Source organism: Gossypium arboreum, chromosome 8, assembly GCF_025698485.1.
Source record: "Gossypium arboreum isolate Shixiya-1 chromosome 8, ASM2569848v2, whole genome shotgun sequence".
Lineage (NCBI taxonomy): Eukaryota > Viridiplantae > Streptophyta > Magnoliopsida > Malvales > Malvaceae > Gossypium > Gossypium arboreum.
In genome coordinates this window covers 70,862,070-70,872,281 of record NC_069077.1, presented here as the reverse complement: position 1 = coordinate 70,872,281, position 10,212 = coordinate 70,862,070, and the positions used below count along the sequence as shown (strand labels likewise).

The 10,212-nt window shown below is 38.3% G+C and overlaps 1 non-coding gene across 1 annotated transcript; it reads left to right on the top strand.

Annotated features, from left to right (window-relative positions):
- The first annotated feature begins 9,767 nt into the window (after positions 1 to 9,767).
- On the top strand, positions 9,768 to 9,874 carry LOC128280348 (small nucleolar RNA R71). Its single transcript, XR_008270528.1, has one exon. It is a non-coding gene; the product is annotated as a small nucleolar RNA R71 (small nucleolar RNA).
- Positions 9,875 to 10,212: the final 338 nt, after the last annotated feature.

The window sequence follows — 10,212 nt, the reverse complement described above, 5'->3', positions numbered from 1 at the left end:
TGAGGATATACAAGCTAGTGTAAGACATGTCCGGGACATAGCGTCAGCTTGTTGTGTGTCAGTGTAAGACCTATCTAGGACATGGCATCGACACTGATAGATAAGAGCCAGTGTAAGACCTGTCTGGGACATGGCATCGGCCTCGATATATGAAAGTTAGTGTAAGACCTGTTTGGGACACTGTATCGACTTTAATGTGATAGCCAGTGTAAGACTATGTCTGGGACATGGCGTTGGTATTTTATCCCATGTTCGAGGCTATTGAGTATCCGGTAATATTCCAAGTGGTTCAATGAAAAATTTATGATTTATACTGAAATGAGAAAATTTATGACCATGTGGTGAGTGGTACAGGTACCTATTTGAAATGTATGAGATGTGGGCTCAATATATGCCATATGAATTGTATTAGATGGTGATGAGTAAGTTGTGCTTATAGCTATTTACGGTATTCATGAACAAGCTATGAAAGGTTATGAACAAGAATGTCAAGGTTTTTAGACACGGGCTAGGACACGAGCGTGTCATGGTCGTGTGAGGGACAAGGGCCATGGACACGGGCGTGTGTCAGGCCGTGTGAAAACCCCTATAGGTTCGAATTTGGAATTTAATCTACACAGGTTTGGGGCACGGGCGTATCCCCTTGTGCTTAGGTCGTGTGAACCACATGGGCCTTTAGCACGGCCATATCATAATGGCCACACAGGCGTGTTGCCCTTGCCCTTCCACATGGGTGTGTGCCCTTCTTCAAGTAGCATTTTTCAAAGTTTTCAAAGATGTTGAGATTAATCTCGGGTTATTTCCAAGACGTGATTTGGGCCTCATAGGCCCATATTAAGAACTTTTAGATTAAAAGAGAAAAGTTTTAAGCTTGACCTGGTTTTCATAACTTGAAAATGATTGTATGCATATGGTTAAGTCAGGTAATGCCTCGTGCCAGTCTCGGCCTCAAACTCGGATAAGGGGTGTTACATCCTCAGCCTATGTAACTCTCTGTTTATGACATCAACAACGATATAGGGTCACACGGCCAAGTCACACACCCGTGTGCTAGACCGTGTCCTCCACACGGATGGCTATTTACCAAGAAACTTGGCACCCTCGTTAGCAATTACTTAATCATAACTTCAGTGGCACTTTTCGAGGCAATTTCATATCGATTTATTCATGCATAAGGCACCATACTTTTCCTAGTTGAAACTTATCAACTTCATGCCATAATTATCGTTAACACAACTTCATGCCATAATTATCGTTAACACATTCTTACACTTCATACTTATGCTAGGGTCTATCCATAGGCCAATTTAGTCACTTTAAAACCATCAAGTAATCTAGGGCACATTCACAATTCATCCATACCAAACACCCATGACCACACCATATGAAACCTTTAGCACATGCATGCATATATGGATAGGTTTACAACCCAATAACCAATATGAGTCACATCACATGGCCATATACAAAACGAATCATATTCCCATTATGAGCCAATACATTTGGTCAAATCAAATGACACATACCCAATTGACAAAGTCCCTATACATGTCATAGACTTAAAGTGCTTGAAATCATTTATACCCTTCAATAGTTGGATAGTGTGATGGAATCTTCGACGATCTTCAACCTGATCTTGCTTAGTGACCCTATAAAATGAGGAAAAAGGAAGGGGTAAGCTATACAGCTTAGCAAGTCCATATGAAAATAATAAGAGATTTATTGACATTTTTTTTGTCATATTCTCACAACATGTTCTCAAGTTAATACAATCATAGTTGTACAAAATTCTACTATTTACTCATGTTCATCTCAAGTTGTCTACTCGAGTCATAGTAACTAAATTATTTATATCTTGAGATACAGAATCCAAATTAAGATCTGCTAATTTTCCCTGAAACTAGACTCACATATATTCTTACTATAAAATTTTTAGAATTTTTGGTTTAGCCAATAAGTACAATTTATTCTTTAAATTCTCCCCTATTCTGCTGTTTGACAGTTTCAACCCTTCTTCATTAAAAATTAATTATCTTACAGTACAGAATTTGGATAATATTCCTGTCAATTTCTTTTGAAAATAAACACATTAAGGATTTAGTCATATGGATTCTAACCCATAATTATTTTCATACAATTTTTAAGGATTTTCCAAAGTTAAGACAAGGGAACCTGAAATCACTCTAGCCCTGTCTCACAGAAATCCAAATATCTCATAATATGAAATTATTTTGCTTACACCGTTTTTTCTATGTGAAACTAGACTAGATAAGATTTAATTTCATATTTTATTCAACTTATAAATCAATTTATAAAATTTTTTATGGATTTTCAAAGTTGGACTACTGCTGCTGTCCAAAACTGTTTTAGTGTAAAATAATGATAACTAAGTTTATAACACCTTTACAAATCATTTCAACCATTGATCACATGACTTAATAATAGGTTTTAAATATTTATAATTAATCGTTCTTGAAACTAAGTATTATCGTGATGTAGGCAAGTATACCTATCGAACAGTAATATAGTTTTAGCAAGACCGGATTGTCGAACCTAAAGGCACTAAAAGTACTAGTAATGACTGTCTTTTTATTTTCTAGCCTAAGAATAAAGAGGTTTTTATTTTAACTAACTAATAATCTAAAATAAGAATTCACAGAGAATGAAATTGGGGAATTGCTTTTGGGAAAATCGATTGAATTAAGACAATACCTGAGGAAAAATCCACCTAGACTGTACTTGTTATTCTGGCTCCTAATCGGACGATTTATTCATTTAACTTGTTCCGTAGAGATCCCTAAGTTATGTTATTATCCCTATTCAATACTAATAACGTCTAATCCCTAGATTGAATAATTGATACCTTTCTCTAATTAACATCCTAGGGTTGTATTAACTCGATCTATGGATCCCCTTATTAGGTTTCACCCTAATCTGGAAAAATCTTGTCACCCTATGTCTAGGCGTGCAATCAACTCCGCTTAATTATGACAAATGTACTCTTAGACAGGGTCTATTCCTCCTCTGAATAAGAGCTTATCTTGAATCAAGATCCGGGATATCAAAACAAGAATTAAGAACACATAATTAAGAACAAGTTAAATATTTATCATACAATTCGAAAATAATAACAAGATTCGTCTTAGGTTTCATTCCCCTTAGGTATTTAGGGGTTTTAGTTCATAACTAAATAAGAAAACATCTCAGAATAATAAAGAATACAAAACATAAAGAAAACCCAACACTCCTGAAAGGGAAATTGAGGAGAGATCTTCAGTCTTGATGGTGAATCTGGCTTCTAAGATCGATTAATCAGCTTTTTTGGAGTAATTCCTTACTCCCTATTCTGTGTCTCCCTTTCTTCCTCCTTTAGGGTGTATTTATAGGCTTTGGAATGCCTAAGAGCCCTCAAACTTAGCCTTTTTCGAATTGGACTTAACTTGGACTCGGCAGGGCCATGCCCGTGTAACACGCCCGTGTGCGATTACTTCAGGTCGTGCTCGAGCCTGCCAAATTGACACGGCCGTGTGGTCTGCCCGTGTGAGGAGGTCCAGGCCGTTTTGATTTCTTACTTTGGCCCATTTTCTCCGGTTTTGGCCCGTTCCTCGTTCCTTTCGCTCTCCTATGCTCTCCTAAGTATAAAACATGAAATTAAAGCATTAGGAGCATCGAATTCACCAATTCTAATAGGAAATCATCCATAAAATGCGTTAAATATGGGGTAAAAATATGTATAAATTACGGTTTATCAAATACCCCCACATTTAAGCATTTGCTTGTTCTGAAGCAAAATTCTTAACTCATAATCAAAATAAATTCTTCTCAACTTATAATTTCTATCGATAATATCTCAAAATAATTCATAGGTAATCATACATTGAGAATTCAACTGAAAAAACATAAAAGTTTCAACATTCCAAGTTGAGCATTTTCTCCTGAATACATGTGTCTCTCCTCATTTAAGTAATTATCTTTGATTCAGAATATCACAGAGTTTCACATCCTCACTAAAGATTCACTCAAATCACTCGAGGTGTTTTAAGGACAATAAATGAAGCACTCAAAACTTAATAATGAAAAGTCATTACCATAGGCTTGCATGAAAATCAAATCTCCACCACTGATAAATTGAGATGAAACATCAATCAAAAGGTCTTTAGAGGGTTGTAATGAGGCTTGGTTAGGGGGTGTGGTCACAAGCTGTAAGAAAGGATTAGAATCGAGATTGAATTGAAAAATTGCCTAACTTGAAAAAGAGTTAATATCACTTGCGTACAGCAGAGCTTCTTCTCAGAATATGGAATTACTAATGTTTATACATAGTTTTTTTTTTTAAGAACAAGTTAAATAACATAGACTAACTATTAAGAACAAGACATAGCTAAGCAATTTATTCAACTCAAATCTCGACAAAAATAGGGATTAATTTAGGGGATTTCAACAATAATGGGTTAAGGGTTAATATTAAGGGTAATACAAGAAATGGCTTCTTAGGCTCAAGAGGGTTTACTAGGGGTTAATCGTGGAGGTAGGCTTTTCATGGCATGAGTGGGTTAATCCTAAGTGCCTTAATCATTTTGAAATATCAAATCAAATGGTGTGGTCTCGACATGCATAATCAAGCAAGTTCTAGAATAATAGTTCAATACTGACGCACTCAAAGCAATAATATAAGTAAGCATGAAAGAATTAATAGCTGCTCAAAAGGCTCAAAAATCTTACAAAAATTATGGCTTTTTGATGTTTAAAACTTGTGAATTCCAACTCAAAGTAATACCTAAACTTTAGGGAAACAACCTAGGATTTTAAATTCTTAAAAATCAACTTATCATGCTTGATTCTCTAATGTCTTAAAGTTTAAACAATCAATGCATAAATGCCTATGTTTTAATTCAAGATATATCAACGAAAATAAAAAATCAATCAAAATTTATCCTAAATATTATATGGGAGCTTTTGAAGAGAACAAGGTTGTCATTCAGGGATTTTTCTGATAATAAAATAAATACCCCCCACACTTAAGATGTACATTGCCCTCAATGTACAAAGATAGATATTCGACTATAAAAATAAGATAGGGAGAGAAGTGAAACTTCTTGTATGATGAATTCCTCAAACTGGAGTTTTGGAGAGTAATCGGTTCAAGAGTGGAGGAGGATACTCCAGCGGTCGTAGAGGTTCATTAGTCCATAAGTCCTGTGCCAAAAGAATATTATATCTAGTGGTAGCTATGGTCGTGGTCGATCAGGACATGGCAATCGTGAAGAACCTTTCCCGGTGGACTTGTTAGTTCCTATGCGATGATGAGCTTAAGAGCTCTATATAACTGTGATAAAATCTGGAACTTTTTAGGGGATATTAGGAAGAATATTTACTCATAAAGAAATAACCAAAATCAATAATTAAAAATAAAATTCTAAAATCTAACAATAAAAATAAAAAGTAGTTTTAATAAAAATTAAAAACATAAAATAATAAATAAATGTTTTTAAATATCTTCATCGTTGGATAGTTCGCGAGGTGGGTCTGGCGATGAGATGTGAACGTGCTGACAAAATCTGCTGTAGAGTAGCATCAATGTTGTCAAATCGTTGAAAACAGTGCTGCTCGAATCTAGTGAGGTGCTCAGAGATGTCAGCATATGAAGCCGTCGCATGAACTGGACGAAAGGGTGGTGGTGGCTGAGTCGGTGGGTCCTCTTGCTGTGGAGGGACATCATTAGGAATGTCCTCGTAGGCTTCCTCCTCGGTAGATTGGGCGAGACGATATTGGGGAGGGTAGGTTCCTCGGTGCCTCTCGATCATCCTCATGCTAAGCATGCTCGAGATGCCTTGTGGAGACATCTGACCGATGAGGGTAAGGGATGATTCTTGGGCCGCGGTGCTGAGGAGCCCGAAGTGTCGAGCCAACCAAGTAACATAGGGGCCAATGGAGAAGACCCCCTTCCTATGCCACTCTGTCTAGTGCTGAATCGCGAGGGTGATGAAATAGGCAAGGTCGATGATGTGCCCGTGCGACATACACCATAAGAAGTAGGCGTCGTGAGTGTTGACGACGCTAGTGCTCTCTCACCTCCCTGTAATTGTGTGAGCCAAAATGGCATGTAGTTACCTCAAGGATGGTGGGAGAACTAATGCCTTGGAGTAGCTAGGATAGTAGGAGGTTGCGCTAGGGGCCAAAGTGTGTCAGCACTTCGAGGGAGAGAAATGTATGTGGCGAGTGAGAGCATATAGTTCATTCTCCTCCTTGAACTCCTCCGTAGATAAGCCTAGCGCCGTATCGAACTCTGGGATGCTGAGCTGGCTTATTAATCTACCTAGGTGAAAAGGGACCGTGCCGAGATCATCGTAATTCATCATTACGGTTTGAAGATGGAACGTTGAGCATAGTTCCATCGTGAGCTCGAGGTATGTTGGTTCGATGATCCCAAAGAATAGCTCCCAAGGGTCGATGGTTAGGAGGGCCCGAATCGCATCAACCAACTGAACTTGTTCTATGGTAGCCCAGTTAATACAGCAGCCCGCAATTAAAGCTCGGGCTCGACGTATTTGGGAAAGCTCTTCTTGAGGCCCTCGAGGGAACTGTAGGAGAGGGTGATGAATTTTCGTGGTTGGACTCGCGGAAGATGATGCTCCATTCCTCTTCTTTGAAGGAGGTATGGCGGTTTTCTTTCCTCGTGAAGACGACATGGTACCTGCAATCAAAAAGCATTAATTCATTTTGAGGAATGATTAAAGTAGATAACAATCATAATTTCAGCAACTACTAAGACCAACAAGTTAATCAAAGCAATCAATTGTATGACATAAAAAATGGAAACGAATTTCATGGAATGCAATATGCGTGACGAATCAAAAATGTTAACACTAAAGGCATGAGTATATATATTGTTCTAATCATGAATATTTACTTCTAACTAATCAAATAAAGTAGAGAAATCATATAATGAGTAAGAATATTAACATGAGAAAGATAATAACTATTCTAGATATACCATTTGTATGATAAAAATGAGAAATGAACATGAAAAATATCATAATATTATGATAAATAGCCCTAGAAATTAGTAAGAATAAATGAGAAAAGAGTGAACAAATGCTAGAAAGAGGAGAATGGACGTAAAAAATAGAGTTGGAGGCAGCGTACGGGCATGGAAAGGAGGCCGTGTGGAATTGCAGCGGCTAGGGTTAGGGTTTTTGAGTAGGGAAGACAATGAATAGTGCAGGGTATTTATAGATTTTGGGGCACACGGCCAGGTAACATGCCCGTGTTCCCCAATTTCAGCCCGTGTGATTCACAAATTTTGAATTTGGGCACGTCTGACATTTAGTACACGCTCAAGTTCCTTGGGCGTGTGGGTGCACACGGCCGTGTCGCACGGCTGTGTCTGACATTGTTCGCTTTTCCCACGCCCGTGTATTCAGACCCAAGCCCATTTCAATCTAACAGGTTCGAACACGGGTGCTAGACACGAGCGTGTCACACGTCCGTGCTATTTTAACAGGTTCACCCACGGTTCTTCCACACGGGCGTGTCTTACCCCCTGTTGTTTTGGCAGGTTCGATCACGACCATGTCGCACGGTCGTGGAATTTTATCGTAGCCCGTGTTTGGGAAAAATTATTGTCCTGTTTTCACACGGCCCTAAGCACGCCTGTGCTCTTGGTCGTGTCCTTGTGGAAAACCTGTATTCAAGCGCTCTATTAGTAAGTTAGATGTTGAAGACTAAATTTTAAAGAAGATAATACAGTTAGTGCTCGGGTTGCCTCCCGAGAAGCGCTTATTTATAGTCTAAGCTCGACTTACCTCTCCGTTGAATGATCATGGTGGTTTGAGGAGTTTATACTCCTCATTGCTGCTATTAATCTCATCAAAATAAGGTTTTAAACGAGTGTTGTTTACCTTACAAGTGCCGAACTTGGGATGACTCACCTCGACCGTACCGAATGGGAAAATGTTGAGTACCGTAAGAGGGATTTCTTCATTCGATGTGGTAGCGACAATGTGGGGATCTGTGACATCTAATAAGACTATCTCCGACCTTAAGTTGATTTGGAAAGGGATTGAGCTTGTTCTGTCGTAGATTCGGTTTGTCAGGTGTTATCAGTTTATGCGTCCACCATTCATCCAGCTCCTCAATTTGTAGCCTTCGATCTTCATGAATGGGTCTTCTACTATTGCTTGAGAATGGTTCATGTACTTCCTTCAGACTCATTTCCTGCAAAGAAGGTTGCACCATATTGTTAGTTTTAGTAGAATGGTTTAGACGATCACCTTCAATTTCTATTGTGTTACTAGAATTGCAAGCTTGAAGGGTGATTATTTCGTCTCCCACACGGAGTGTGAGTTCACCTGTGCCAAAATCAATAATTGTTTTAGCAGTTGCTAAAAAGGGCCTTCCTAGAATTAAAGGAGTGTTGCTATCCTCCTCTATGTCTAAAAAAATGAAGCCAACGGGAAATATAAATTTATCGATTTTAACTAGCACATCTTCAATAATACCCCTAGAAAATCTTATAGTTTTATCTGCTAATTGAATGCTCATCCTAGTCTGTTTGGGTTTCCCGAGAACTAATTGTTTGAACATTTTGTAAGGCATGACGTTAATACTAGCCCCCAAATCAGCTAATGCATTATTAACATCTAAACTACCAATTAAGAAAGGAATTGTAAAACTCACTGGATCTTTAAATTTCTTGGGTAGTTTATTTTGGAGAATAGCTGAGCAAATTGCGTTTAGCTCCACATGCGATGCCTCGTCTATCTTCCGCTTATTTGCTAAAAACTCCTTTAAAAATTTCATTGCGTTTGGCATTTGTGATAGAGCTTCAATAAATGGTAAGTTAATATGTAATTTTTTTAAGAGTTTAAGGAATTTACCAAATTGTTCATCTGAGCGGTCTCTTCTTGTCGCGTTGGGATATAGCACACGATTTGTTTTTATTGTGATCTACCTCACCTTGACCTTTGCTCACCACAATTTCTTGCATCGGTTCTTGCTCAGGCTCAACAAATCCTTCTTCATCTTGAACATTAATTGCATTGAGCTGTTCCCTTGGGTTAAGTTCAGTATTACTTGGCAAGCTCCCTTGTGGTAGTTCAGAGATTAGTTTGGAAAGCTGGCCTATCTAAGTTTCGAGCCCTTGGATCTACATTTTTTGATTTTTAAGTGTTGTCTCGATGTTCTGGAAACAGATTTCTAACATCGAGATAAACTTTGTGAGCATCTCTTCAAGGTTTGGTTTCTTTTCCTGTTGGTGGGGTGGTTGTTGGTAGCCTGGAGGTGGTCTCTGGTTTCCTTGGCCTCCCCATTAGAAATTTGGGTGGTTCCTCCAACCTGCATTATAAGTGTTACTATATGGATTGTTTTAAGGTCGAGGATTATTACCCATGTAATTTAATTGCTCGTTATCGGTGTTGTGGCCATAAGGTTGGTATTCCAAATGGCTTATTCCACCTCCACTTGCTTCGTACTGCATTACTGGGTGAACCTGTGAAGAACTAAGAAAACCATCAATTTTCTTATTCAAGAGTTCTACCTGATTAGAGAGCATGGTGACCGAATCGACATTATAAACACTGGTTGTTTTTGTTGGCTTTGTCCTCATGACTTTCCACTGATAGTTATTCAGTGACATCTCCTCTATAAACTCATAAGCATCTTCAGGTGTTTTATTATTGATGGTTCCACCAGCAGCAGCGTCAACCATTTGCCGAGTCGAATGATTCAGGCCATTATGGAATGTTTGAACCTGAAGCCAAAGCAGTAACCCATGGTGAGGGCACCTTCTCAAAAGGTCCTTGTATCTCTCCCATGCATCGTAGAGTGTTTCTAAATCCATCTACACAAAAGAAGAGATATCATTACGTAATTTGACCGTTTTAGCCAACGGAAAATATTTTAATAGAAATTTTTCAGTGATTTGTTCCCAAGTAGTGATTGACCCTCGTGGTAATGAGTTCAACCACTATTTATCTTTGTTTCTCAATGAAAAAAGGGAATAACCAAAGACGAATGGCATTATCAGAAACACCATTAATTTTGAATGTACCGCATAGTTCCAAAAAGTTTGCTAAGTGAGTGTTGGGATCTTCGTACTGCAAACCATCAAATTGAACAAACTTTTGTATCATTTGAATTGTGTTAGGTTTCAGTTCAAAAGTATTGGCAGCTACAGTAGGTCTAACTATGCTTGATTCAGTTCCTGTTAAA